The 13,320-nt window shown below is 53.9% G+C and overlaps 1 long non-coding RNA gene across 3 annotated transcripts; it reads right to left on the bottom strand.

Annotated features, from left to right (window-relative positions):
• Positions 1-2,173: 2,173 nt before the first annotated feature.
• Positions 2,174-13,286, bottom strand: LOC147913522 (uncharacterized). Of its 3 annotated transcripts, none has more exons than XR_015556476.1 (5): positions 12,582-13,286; positions 6,449-6,655; positions 5,000-5,062; positions 4,147-4,296; positions 2,174-2,511 (listed from the first exon to the last, which is right to left on the bottom strand). It is a non-coding gene; the product is annotated as an uncharacterized LOC147913522 (long non-coding RNA). The 3 variants fall into 3 exon arrangements; XR_015556477.1 differs by having other exon boundaries at positions 2,176-2,511; positions 6,449-6,588; XR_015556475.1 differs by having other exon boundaries at positions 2,176-2,511; positions 6,449-13,286.
• Positions 13,287-13,320: the final 34 nt, after the last annotated feature.

Here is a 13,320-nt window from a genome sequence, read left to right as displayed (position 1 = left end):
AGGTTTGTGTAATGTTTCACGGCAGCAACAGGAAACTACTCTAACCCCCCTCATGCATTCATTCATTCATTGATTCATTCACTACTAATATTTATGGAGCACCTGCCTTGGGCCAGGCACTGAGGAAAGAGGAGGGAAGGAAACAGACAGGAATCCTTTTTCCCCCAGCCCCCCAGTGGACACTCCGGACATTCAGTACATCCGGCACGGGGAGAGATGGAGCCTCAGGAGTGCCATGGTGATGGGGTGGGGGGATCAAGGAGTGTGGGGAGACACGGAAGGTGGCCATGAGGAGCTGTGTTATGATTTCCATCATACAGACAGGCCCAGAGAAGTTCAGTAACTTGCCCAAGGTCACACAGTAAATTGCAGCACTGGGATGGGAACTGGTGCTGTAATGCTTCCCTACTGCTGCCAGGCACTTGCCTGCTTGTTTCTGCTGTGGCTGCTGCCACAGGGCTCTCTGCAGGCCTGAGCATGCCACTCGGTCCCATGGCTGCATTTGTGCAGACTCCTCTGTGGCCTGTGGGGTGCCCAGCAGCCCCAGAATCACCACAGCTGATGATTTACTGTGTGTTTGCCTCTGTGGAGCGGAGCAAAGAGGGGCACTGGGGGAGTTGGCTGGGCAGTGCCCGAGAGGTGGTGGGGTGGGCGATGAGAGGTAGTGGACCCAGGCAGCGTGGCCCCCTCGGAGCCACGATCCCCAGGCCCAGGGTCAGTCTTTGCTTTGGCAGTACAGGCCCCTCAGCTGCCTCAGGGCCCAGAGGGATGCAGGCTGTGAAGTAGCATTGTCAGAAAACAGCAATGGATGACAGAAAGATAACTCAGGGACACACAGGCCGCAGAGGCAGCTGGACGCTCGGTCTCTGTCCCCCAGGCACGCCCAGCCTGTCCTCTGGGGCCCGGGGCTCCTCCCCCTCTCAGCAGGGCCTCTGCCTCCATCTCCTGTCCCCACAGCCCCCCTTGCAGGACCCGAGTCCCCTTTGGCTGCAGACTCCACCTCTCCTCCCTTCCCTGGCTGACCCTGGCCTGACCTGAGGCGGGTTTTATGTTCTTGCCTTGGACTCTGAGTGCAATTCTTCTCTTTTTCAGGCTTACAGGTGATTGCTGCTGGGAGCCTTGAGTGTTCTAGAAGGGCCCGCAGCCTGGTTGTTGGGGCCAGAGCCTGGAGGTGACTGGGCAGCCTCCGTCCAGCACTTTGGTCCCTGGTTTACCCCACCAGTCCCTGTGAGTCCCCCGATGTGCCTGGGTGTGGGGGACAGAGCAGGCCGGGACACTTGGTTCAGTGTGGGCTTTTACGACCGGCGTGGGGAGGGAAGGAGAGGGAGCAGAGGCCACCTCACTTAGGAGAGGCGAAGACGAGAAGAGACAGTGGCCAGACCATGTGACAGAGAAGTCTGACCACAACCCCGGCACCACCGTCCAGGAAGCTGAACCACACCCTCCACAGTAATCGGCCCCGGCGGTCCGGTCAGGACCCACCAGTGACTGCAGCTTCTCTGTTTGTTGCCCCTGCCTCCAACTCAGGACCAACACAGAAATCCCCACGTGCTCCCAAACCAATCACATAGGACACTTGCTTCTAGTCAGCGCCGCCCCCCCCCCCCCCCCCCGGCTCCTCCAGGCCCACAGCTCCCATCAGGGCAGTCTTGAAGGCGGCCCTTTTTCCACCATCAGCTTCCCCACTCCTCTGCCCCCTCTGAGTGTCGGACGCAAGTGACAGAGCTGACCCCTTCACTATAGTCCACCCAGTGTAGTCCATCCGGGCAGAGGGGACAGAACAGTGGAGAGTCCTGCTGGTCTGCGGCTGGATGTCACCCCGCCTGAAGGCACAGAGATCAGAGAGACCTGCTGGAGTTGCTGTGTCTGCACCTGGAGGGGCTGGGTTTTACCCTGAGGCCAATGTGTGTGTGTGTGTGTGAGTGGGGTCATTGGATGGTCTTATAAACTGAAAATGACGGAGGCCATGAAGGCTGGAAAAGAGGTCACCAGGTGAAGGTGATGGTGGCCTCATCCTTCCTGGAGGTCCTACCACCCCCTTTCAGCTAAAGGCAACCTCACAGACCCCACTTGGTTATCAGGCTAGCAGCTGGTTTTCCAGGCTGAGGGGGCACAGGGGTATGAGGCCCTGTTGTTATGGAACACAAACACAGGTTCTTTTACATGCTGCACATGAGGGCAAATAACCAAATGCCAGGCTTGTGGCAAGGAAAGAGGTTTATCATTGAAAGGCAGCAGACGAGGAGATGGGAGTTAAAACTCAAATCCACCTCCTTGAAGTGAAAAAGGTAGGGGTTTTTATCTGGGGTTTCAGGTAGGGGAAGGGGAGCACGTGGCCTTGCCAGCTGGTGTCTTCAGATTGTGTTTGATCTCGAAGATTGAATCTCCTTTTTCCATGACCATCAGGACTTTTCTGGTTAGTTTCCATCTTCAGCCAGCATTTGGCCTGTGAGGCTAAATCTCTTTTTCCTTCTTGAAGTCTGGACCTTGACTTCCTTTCTTATTCATGTACTGAGGAGGGACAGAAAGACCTGGTTAGTTTTAAACAACAGTGATCATGCTGACTATGCACAGTTACAGTTAGCAAAGATTATCTCAAGTTTTTTTTCTCTTCTTCTAGCCCAGGGAAGATTGTACCCATTCATTCTTCATTTTACTGTGAAATAAGAAGAAATATATGTTGGTCTCGGCCTGTGGTTCCTCACACAGAGCTCCTAAAACCCCTGTAAATTCCTGAGCCATGGGGGGCAGGGAGCATCTTTTGTTCTAATATTTGGTCTTTGCCCCCAGACTTGACACAGAGCAGGACCTAAATCCCTTGGAATTTCCTGGGTGACAGGAGTGTTTTTGTTCTAATCAGGTGACTCTGAGTGGGCATCTGGGTGGGGGGTGGTCACCAGAAAGATCAAGGCTTGATTAGAAACTTGGAACTTTCAGCCCATCCTCCGGGGAGGGGAGAGGGGATGGCGATTGAGTTGATGATGGATCATGCCTACGTGATGAAGCCTCCATAAAAGTCCTTGAACACCGGGATTCAGAGAGCATCAGGGTTGGTGGACACGGGAGCTGTCGGGAGGGTGGGGCTCCCAGAGAGGGCAGGGGCTCCCCTCCCTCCCCCACACCTTCCCTGTGCCTCTCTCCCTGCTAGCTGTTCCTGAGTTGTATCCTTCACAATAAACCAGTAACCTAGTAAGTAAACTGTTTTCCTGGGGTCTGTGAGCCCTTCTAGCAAATTATGAAACCCAAGGAAGGGGTCATGGGAACCACTGATCTGTAGCCAAGTTGACAGAAGTTTGTGGGTAACTTGGGGATCCACTGTCGCAATTCTCATCTGAAGTGGGGGCAGTCTGGTGGGACTGAGCCCTTAACCTGTGGGGTCTGCGATAACTCCTCTCAGTGTTCAAATTGAATGAACTCAGAGGAACCCCGTCGGTGTGCAGAGAGCACTGGAGAAATGCGTGGTGTGGGGATCCCGCACGTCTGGTGTGAAAGTGCTGCTGTGTGCCCTCAGGGGGAGGGGAAGGAACAGAGCTGTCCTTCCCTTTCCAGCCCTGAGGGCGAGGGGGCCACAGCAGAGCACCCCGGGGTCTGGAGATGGCTCAGGCCTGGCAGCCCTGGGGAAGGGCCAGGTGGGAGCCAGTCGGGGCGGGGAGGCCCCAGGGCTGGCGGCACTGGAGCTGGGTCTCAAAAGACCCAGAATCCTGGGATTCACAGCCAGGTTCTGGAAATGAGTCAGGCACACAGGAGGCACTAAATAAATGTGTGTTCAATGAATTTTTTTTGCACAAAAGTTGACTGTTCACACCCAAAATGTCAAACGTGTATAGCATGTTGTCTCATGAGATTCCTGTCCCCAGGAAGGTGGGGCCTCCCCTGTCCCCCGGGGTCTGGAGAGGATTCCTGTCAATAGTTTATGGTTCCTGTTCATTTCCTCTGCGAGAGACGAGGGGTCAGGAGGGCCCAGAGCTGATGACGGGAGGAGGGTGAGGGTGGCCAGCTGGGAGGGGCCCCACTACCCTCTCCCGACCTGAACCCCACCTTCCCCAAACCATTCCCTGGCTCCCTCTTACTCACGGGCACCCCCCACCTCCCCGCCCCCAGCCAGCCCAGGACCTCCCCAGCTGCTAATCCCAGGCCTGCGCTGACCTTATTCAAGAAGTAGATGGTGACCCCGGTGCAGAAGCCAATGATCACAAATGCAGCAAAGACTGGGGGCAGCTTGCACAGAATGAGGCCCCCAGCCACCACTAATGCCGCGGGCCCTGTGAGCACCACTTGTACAGGTATTTCACCATCCTATATGGGAGAAGAATGGGGTGGGGTGACCTCAGTGACCTAGGCCAACCGCATAGGACAGAGATGGTGAGCGGACTGTGGGGCTCAGGGTCCCAGGCTGACGGGGGTCAGGAACCAGAGAAAAGACAGGGACCCTAGAGATGGCCCCATCCACCAAGCTCAGTGGGAAGAAGAGGCTGTAAGGCAGATGCACTGACCAGCTGGTGGCCTCAGCGTGGTCCCCTGCTCCCTTGGAGCCCTGCCTCCCCACAGGTCGTGGGGACGGCCCCCTCCGCCCCCCAGGCTGGCAGGAGGAAGCAGGTGGTCACGGGGAGGCACCTACTGCGGGACTGGCCGGTGGCAGTGCTCACAGGGTGAGCCGGGTGCTGCAGAGGGGCCTCCAGGCTCTGTAGTTGGGGTCCCTCTGACTCTCCCAGCATGGCTCTGGCCAGGCCTGGGACCCCTGCAGGGGATGGGAGTTGAGGGGTCCCTCAGGTCCCCTGAGAACTCCTGGACCATAGCTAGGTGCACCCCATCCCAGGTACTCTGGGGTCTCAGCCCAGGCGGAAGCAGTGGGCCCCCCCTTAGCCCCCTGGGGCCTTCAGTCGTCCTGGGTGCACCGGGTCAGCGAGGGAAATGACCAGGGTCCTGTTCCTGTCCCAGGAGCTGGTGGCTGGGCGGGGCCAGGCCTGGCTGACTGTGAGGGGGAACTCTTGTTTCTCACCACGGTGAAGCGGACTCTGGGCATCTCTCCTGCCGTCATCTTCTCAAGGTGACGAACTCACCCCTGTGGGGAGGACACCGTTATCTTCCTTCCCACACACATTGATTCCCCCGGGGCCCCCAGGATACCTTCCCCAAAGGCCAAGGCCAGGTCCCAGCCTCACAGGGACCCCATCTGGAGGGCTTTACCTGGACAAGAGACCCGAGTGCTGATTGTCCCAGACCCTCCATGGCTGCCCAGGCCCGTTCTCCCTGGGGGGCTGTGGAGGCCCCAGGCCCGCAATCAGCCTCGGGCTCCAGAGTCCCCTCAGCAGGCCTGGGAAAGAGCTCACATCCCCCTCGAAACTCTGGGCTGGGGGCCCATTACCTCCCGGACTCCCCAGCCCTGCCAAGACCACCTTCCCCAGCCACAGCCCCCTCGCTGCCCTCAGGCCAGAACACCCCAGGGACCATTCCACAGGCTGCTCTCTATCTGCCCCACATCCTTGCTCTGCCCCAGCCCAGAGGGGAGGCCCCTGCAGAAGGCTGGAGCCCAGAGGAGGGCAGTCAGCCTGCCCTGCCCTGCCCCACTTGCCCAGTAACTGTCCTGCCCCTGTCCTCACCCCTTTCAGGCTACAGCTCTGGCTGGACTCCTCCCAGGGCCCCTTCCAGCCTATGGATGGTGACCACTTCCCCTGGGGTCAGCCCTCATGGCTTCCTGTCTCCTGACCCACCTCAGGAGACTGTCCTCTGAGGGAGCTCCTGTGGCTGCCAGCCCAGCCCCTCCCCTCTGCCCCTCCTCCTGTCCATCTCCTCAGCCCCTCCCGCTGCCCTCCATACCTCACAGCCCCAGGCTTGGCCCCTGGGTCCCTCTCCTCTGTTCCTTGGGACATCTGGGGATGCCCACCAGCAGCGCCCTGCTCCCCCTGCCCTATCCATCAGGCAATTTCGTCTGGCTGCTCAGAGTCCTGACACCCCTCCCTCACCTCACTGCTCCCAGCAGGACTCATGGGTCCTGAGAACCTGCCGTGGGACAAGCCTGGAGCCGACCTGAGGGAGCTGGTCATCCAGCAGGTGACAGTAGGGTGGGGGCTGGGCTACCCCAAGGTTTACTGGGTGCAGAGGAAGAAGCAGCTAAGCCCTGGACCCGATGACACTCCCTGCCCAACCTCCCCTCCTCCCCTCAGCCAATTCAAAGGCACACGTTCTAAGGCCTGGATATCCTGGTTGACCCTGGCCCTCACCTTGTCCCCTGTTGCCCCTTCTAGGATTCCGTCATGCAAAACTTTTCCCTGCTCCATCTAGGCCTCCCTTGGCTGAGGACCCCTCTCCAGCCTCAACCTTGTCCCCACAGAGACCCCGTTCGTTCTCTGAGGCTAAGCCGGCTGCCCCATCCCTGATAACGGACCACCTGTGGGACCCGCACATCTTGGTGGAGCAGCTGTCCCACCCTGGTCCCCCTGCCACTCACCTAGCAAAGGAGGCAGGCTCTCTCCTCCCTGGTCCCTCAGGCTCTGGCGGGATCAGAACGGGAAATGGACTTGGGAGTGGTGTTTCCGGGTCCTCCCTTCCGTGTGCCTACAATGGCTTATTAGAAGAGCAGTAGTTTCCCTGAAACCACGTGACAGTTTTCTGAGATTATCACGGGTCTTTTAACTGAATTTTATTTCTTTTTCACCTGCTCGGAAATAAAAGTAGTTAAAATGTACCCAGTTTGTGAGACGTCTAAGGACTCCACCTGAGGTGAGGGACAGAAGGAGAGGACTAGCACCTGGGCAGGTTCCCATGTGGCTGTAGAGAAGGAAGGAAGGGAAAGCCCCAGACAGAGGGGCAGTGCCTGCAGGTGCCAGACAGTGGGGCCAAAGACTCCATAATTCTGAGCCATTGGAAGAGGACCCTGAGCTTGCTGTGTAAACACAGCTTCAGGTCCAGCCCTGTGTCTAATCCCTGGTCCACAGTCTGCAGCCCCCACCCCGTAATCACTATAATCCTTGGAGCCATCACTTTTGGCAAAAGACCCTTCCCCTGGGAGCTCAGATCCGGGAACCTTCAGTCCTGGGAGACTTCCTGGAGGAGGTGACACTTGGGCCTGGGAGGGCAGTGACTGAGGGGCATCCTGGGGAGGGCTGGCAGGAGGGGGCGTGAGGCCTCCTGGGGACAGGTCCTGCAGGGGGAGGGCCAGGAGGGTCCAGGGCCCCTGACACATTCCGATCAACCTCACCATCGCCCCCCACCCACCCCATTCCCCATCTGCCATCGCTGTATCTCTGCATCTACCTACTTCCCCACCTTTGCTGAGAATGCAGCCTGCCTGACACGTGTGCCTTGAGAACCAGGAGAGTACGAGTTCCTCTCTGAATGCACGGTTGTTGCAGTTTATTTAACTAATATCCTGTAGATGGACATTTAGGTTTTTCCCAGTTTTTCCTATTATGAAGCTGTGTCAACACTCTGCTTGCATGAATGTCTGTGGTGGACCGTCAGCCCACGCGGCGCTCTGCGGCCCCTCCAGCAAGCCCTCCCACTGCGGCTCCGGCCATTCCTTGGCTGTGGCCGCATCTCTCTCATCTCTGCCTCCATCTTCCCGTGGCCTTTTCCCTCATGTCTCTGTGTCTCCTCTTCTTATAAGGACACCAGTCGTTGGACTTAGGACCCACTCTAAATTCACGATGATTTCATTTGGAGATCCTTACCTGATTACATCTGCAAAGCCCTTTATTCCAAATAAGCTCACAATCTGAGGTTCTGGGTGACATGAAGTTTTAGGGGGCCACTATTCAACCCACTACACTGGAGGATACAAAAATGTTTCAAAGGAAATTTTGAAAATCATTCTAGAGGCCCCCTGAAGACTGGAGGGGAAGCCCAGAGGCCAGGAGCCTGGAGAGGAGGCTGTTGCTGGAGTCCAGGCCCGGGTGTGGGCAGCAGCAGTGGCTGGGAGGACAGTGCGCAGCGTGAGGGAGGGGCTTGGAGGCCCAGCTGGTAAGACTCCAGGGCTAACCGGATGCAGAAGCTGAGGGTGAGGGCGCTGCCGGCTTTCTGGCTTGGATGATGGTGCTACTGATCTGGAGGGGACTGACAGGAGCACCTTCGGGAGGAAGGTATCTGCTGGAGTGCTGGTCCCAAAACCAGCCCCTGTGCACACAGGGCAAGGAAAGACCGAGGAAAGAGGCAGAGCGCTCCAGATGGGCAGGTGGCAGTTGCACAAGCAGGGGAACTGACTTATGAGGCTTGTCTTGAGCGGCCACAAGACGAGCAGATCTCCACACCGCCCGCCAAATCTTGGGAGTTTATATAGAGGCCTTAACGCGGTTCAGTCACGCACAGCGTCCAGAGGGTCTCAGCAGCACATTGCTCTCTCAAGGCTGCGTCCTTGAAGACGGCTCCCATTGTGGGAACGGCGGGGACAGCATACATTCCAAGCACAGGGGAGGGGTGAGGAGCCTCTGACTGCCCAGGTCCAGTTCTCGGTCAAGCGGCAGTCACCTCTTCTCCATGACCTCCTCCAACATAGAGCCACCAGACAACTCTCCACAAGCCGCTGGTACCGCCTCCAAGAGTGACCATGATGTGCTCTCTGGAGGAGGAGCCCTAAGACTAAGGCATCCAGTGGGACAGGTGTTCGTGGTTTCCTATTAATGCCAAGCATAATTTCCTAATTGTTATACACGTCTAACTGCTCCACTTTGCAGATGGAGAATTGAAACCTGGCATATACCATTCAGAATGTATGGTTTTATACCCTTGCTTAGTTTAACCAGATTGTAAACTTCTATAAGGGAAAAATATAGCTTACGCTCAACCTCTCTCATGAGAGGTGAAATGCAAATTAAAACTACACTGAGATTAACCAGACTTCATTAAAATTAAAACTTTGTGCATGAAAGAATACTATCAGAAAAGTGAAAAAACAACCCACAGAATGGGAGAAAATAGTCAGAAATCATATAGCTGATAAGGAATTAATATCCAGAATGTTCAAAGAACTCTTACAACACAACAACAAACAAACCCAATTAAAAAATGGACAAAGGACTTGAATGGACGTTTTTCCAAAGAAGATCCACAAATGCACATTAAGCACAAGACAAGAGGCTCAGTGTCATGAGCAAAATGCAGATCAAAACCACAATGAGATCCCACTTCACACCCACTAGGGTAGCTACAATCAAAAAGACAGACAACGACAAGTGTTGGGGAGGATGTGGAGAACTAGAACCCTCTCACACTGCTGGGGGGACGTGAAATGGTGCAGCCCCTGTGAACAGCAGTCTGTAGTTTCTCAGAAAGTTACACATAGAATTACCATATGACCTAGCATTCCACTCACAGGTATACACCCAAGAGAAATGAAAACATATGTCCACACAAAACCTGTACACCAACGTTCACAGCATCACTATTCACAATAGCCACAATGTGGGAAGAACTCAAACGTCCATCAATTGATGAGTGGATAAGCAAAACTGGTATATACATTCAATGGAATATTATTCAGCCATAAAAAAGAACAAAATTCGGATACATGCTACAACACGGATTAAACCTTTAAAACATTATGCTAAGTGCAATATGCCAGACATGAAAGGACAAATATTGTATGATTCCATTCATATGAAGTATGTCGAACAGGCAACATCATAGAGACTGATAACAGAATAGATGTTACCAGGGACTGTAGAGAGGGGAGAATGAGGAATTACTGTTTAATGGGTACAGAGTTTCAGTTTGGGGGATGAAAAAGTTCTGGAATTGGATAGTGGTGATGGCTGCACAATACTGTGAATGTACTTCATGCCACTGTACACTTAAAAATAGTTAAAATGGTAAATTTATGTTAAGTACATTTCATTACAAAATACTACACTGAAATAACATTGCTCGCCATAACTCAGCAGGTTAGCAAAAACTGAAAAGTATAGCAACCCACTCTGTTGGCAAGGCTGGGAAAGCAGGTCCTCTCACATTTTGCTAGTGGGAATGCAATAGTGGGAATGCTAGTGGGTATAAGTCTTACTGAGAGGAGCCTGCCATTACTAGCAGGACTACGTGTCTTTACCTTTTGCCCCAGCAATCCCACTTCTAGGAGTTTACCTTGAAGATACACCCCCAACAATATGAAAATACACATGCTCTGGGTTACTCACTGCAGCATGGTTTGTAACTACAAAATATGAGAAACAACTTAGACGCTCACACATAAAAGAGTGGCTGAATACAAGTCCATGGACACATCTCTGTGCGCTGCTGTGGAGCGATTTCCAGGATACATAGCGAAGTGAGAAAAGGAAAGTGGGAAAGAGTGATTATAGTGTGCTCCTGTGTGAAAAAAGGAGGGCAATTAAGAAAATGTACATTTGCCTCCTCCCTTGAGCAACAAGACACCTCGGAAGAAAAAGCAGAGAGGGTGAGGCTGATACCAGAAGGTAGAGGGCAGGAGTCGCACAGAGAGGAGAGAGGGAGCGGAGGGGTAGACACCGCTCTGAATACACCTTCTCTTACAGACCTGCCTTTTGGAATCCTGTAACTGTTTCACATATTTGAAAAAAGTAACTAAAATCTCAAGGATGGGAGGAAAAAAATCCTAAAGTTTAACACAAACACAAACAAATGAACCAAAGCATATTTCAAATGAATAACACACATAACATAACACAAATAACATAAACACACTCAAGGGTGAGAAAAAAATAAAACCAACTACCTCAAGCAACTTTTGAATATAGCATTTAGAGCATATGCCCTCAGGCTAAAGACAAAAACCTCTAAACAAATATTGACCTATAACAGGTAGGCTTTTTTCTTTTTTGCAGATGCATGGATGAACAATTCTGAAGCTACTTTTTGGAATTCTAGGATGGAGCACATAAATGAATATACTGAGGAAATGGAAGCCAAGTTCCTCATGGTTGGAGGATGGCGTTACAAATAAAGAGAGGGGAAAGGATAGAATGAACCCTGTACCCTTAGATTCGAATTGGAGATATAACTCATGGATGTATATATCTCATCCATTTCCCAGCTCTATCGTCCAAGAAGGCCTATAAGTAATGATGTCACAGTGACTATAAGTCTACCCACTACCCAGATCTTGGTTTCTAAATACATTTGCTCTAGATCCTTTTTTTTTTTAATAATTTTATTTATTTTTCTCCCCCCAAAGCACCAGTAGATAGTTGTATGTCATAGCTGCACATCCTTCTAGTTGCTGTATGTGGGACACAGCCTCAGCATGGCCGGAGAAGCAGTGCGTCGGTGCACAACCCGGAATCCGAACCCGGGCCGCCAGCATCAGAGCCTGGGCACTTAACCGCTAAGCCACGGGACCGGCCCACTAGATCCTTTTTTTAACTATTAAGGGTAGACTAGAAATTTTACAACAGAGAAACCTGGTCGACCCCATCTTTACCAAAGTCAACTTGGTAGAAACGGAACTATTGGGCAGCATGCATCTCTTCACAATATGCACAGAGAACACAGCATCACCTCCATGGTCTTCCTGCCAAAAGTGAATAACCTGAACCTAAACACGACGAAACATCAGATAAACCCAAATTGAGGGACACTGTACAAAATAAATGGCCTGTAACCTTCAGAAATGGCAATGTCATGAATTACAAAGAATTAGGAACTGTTCTAGATTGAGTCTAAAAAAGACATGATAAGAATGCAACGCATGATTTTGAATTTTCTTTTCCTATAAAGGATATTATCAGAACTGATGACATCTCAAAAGGGTCTGTAGATCATAGTACTGTTTCAATGCTACTTTCCTGATTTTGAAAGCTGCTGTGGCAATGTGAGGGAATTCATTGTTCTCCCCATAGAAAAAGGAGAATAACACCTACCCCACGGAGTTGCCGCGAGCATTAAATGCGCTGATTCACCTACAGAATTTAGCACAAAATATTCAGTAGACATAGGGAAGAATATCAGTGGGAATTAGGTTACAGGAAGAGGCCTCAGTGGTGGCGGTGAGTTTTAAGAAACCAGCACCCCACACCCTGACCCTCAGAAATAGCAGGTCCGGCCCAGAAAGACCGAGGCTTTGCCATAAGAGTCTCCAGAGGTGCGTCCAGCTCCTGGAAGGGGTACCCAAAGGTGCCCCAGTTCACGGAGGCAAGACGGGAACCATCCCCTGGGCACTGCAGGCTCAAGTTCCTGCTCCTCCACAGAACGGCGGGTCCCCGCTTCTAGCCCCTGAAGTGAGTTCATCCTCCCGCGGGCAAGTGAAGAAAACTTGGTCATATCAAATACAGCCCCTCAACCTCACACGGACCACAGCTCGCCACGTGTCCCCCGTGTGCCGGGTCCTGTGGACAGTGCGCGCCCTCCAGACACAGGCGGCTGAGCCAGTCCACGTCGGCCGGCCAGGGGGGCATCAGGCCAAGACTCGGGCCTGAGCAGCCCAGCTTCTTCCAGCTCCGCTCTCAGGGAGCCAGGCTGGTTCTCGGGCTCAACAAAACGCACTTAAAAACACTAACAGGGGACATTCTGCAGGGGGAGTGAAAAATTCAAGGGTGTTTGTAATGTATTCCTCCCGCCACGGGTAACACGTCCCAGATTCTGCAGGAGGAAATCGCGTCGCTGCCGGGCCGCCTTACCCGGAGGTCATAGAAAATTATCCCCCAGGGCAGCCGCCCGGTGAGCACCGTCCGCGTGGAAGCTGCAACCACCACGGCAGGCTGGCTCGGTCTTTGCCTCAGGCCCTGGGCCTGAAGCTGGGATCTGAGGTTCCGGGGGTGCCCGCTGGCTGGGGTCTGAGGGGCCTTCTCCGGGTGCGGAAGGCCGAGGGCGGCGCGGCCGCGGGCTCGCCCCGGGGAGGCCCGCGGTCACACGGAAGCAGTAGCTCCCCTGTTCGCGGGCCATCGCCTCCCAACATGGGAAGACAAAATGGCGGCCGCGCCCCGGGGTAAGGGGGGGTGGTGGTAGCCGCAGCTACATACGGGTTCCGTGCCACGCTAGAACTACAACTCCCAGAATGGTTTGGGTCGAAGGCGGGAGGCTGATGTGCGCTCTGGCGTCACTCGATGTGGCGCGAGGCTCTGTGTCCTCTCCCCCCAGCGGAAACCCTCCGGAATACGTTGTCTACTCTGGTCCGCTACCCTGCCCTTCCTCGCACTGGCCGACGGGACTCGTAGTTCTTCGTCAACGAAGTTGAACCTCCTTCCCTCCTTAAGAAACTACACTTCCCGGTGTAGCCTCGGCGCCTGCGCACAAGACCACGGGGCGTACTACGGTTCCCGGCGGGCCCTGCGATGCGCGCGGCTGCGTGCTGACGCGCTTAGTTGGTCGTGCTGACGTGCAGCGCTGCTCAGGCGGGGTGCGAGTGGCGCAGTCGGA

The sequence above is a fragment of the Ceratotherium simum genome, chromosome 26, assembly GCF_057802395.1.
Source record: "Ceratotherium simum simum isolate JZ-2026a chromosome 26, ASM5780239v1, whole genome shotgun sequence".
NCBI lineage: Eukaryota > Metazoa > Chordata > Mammalia > Perissodactyla > Rhinocerotidae > Ceratotherium > Ceratotherium simum.
The sequence above is the reverse complement of the archived record's forward strand: the minus strand, read 5'-3'. Positions and strand labels throughout refer to the sequence as shown.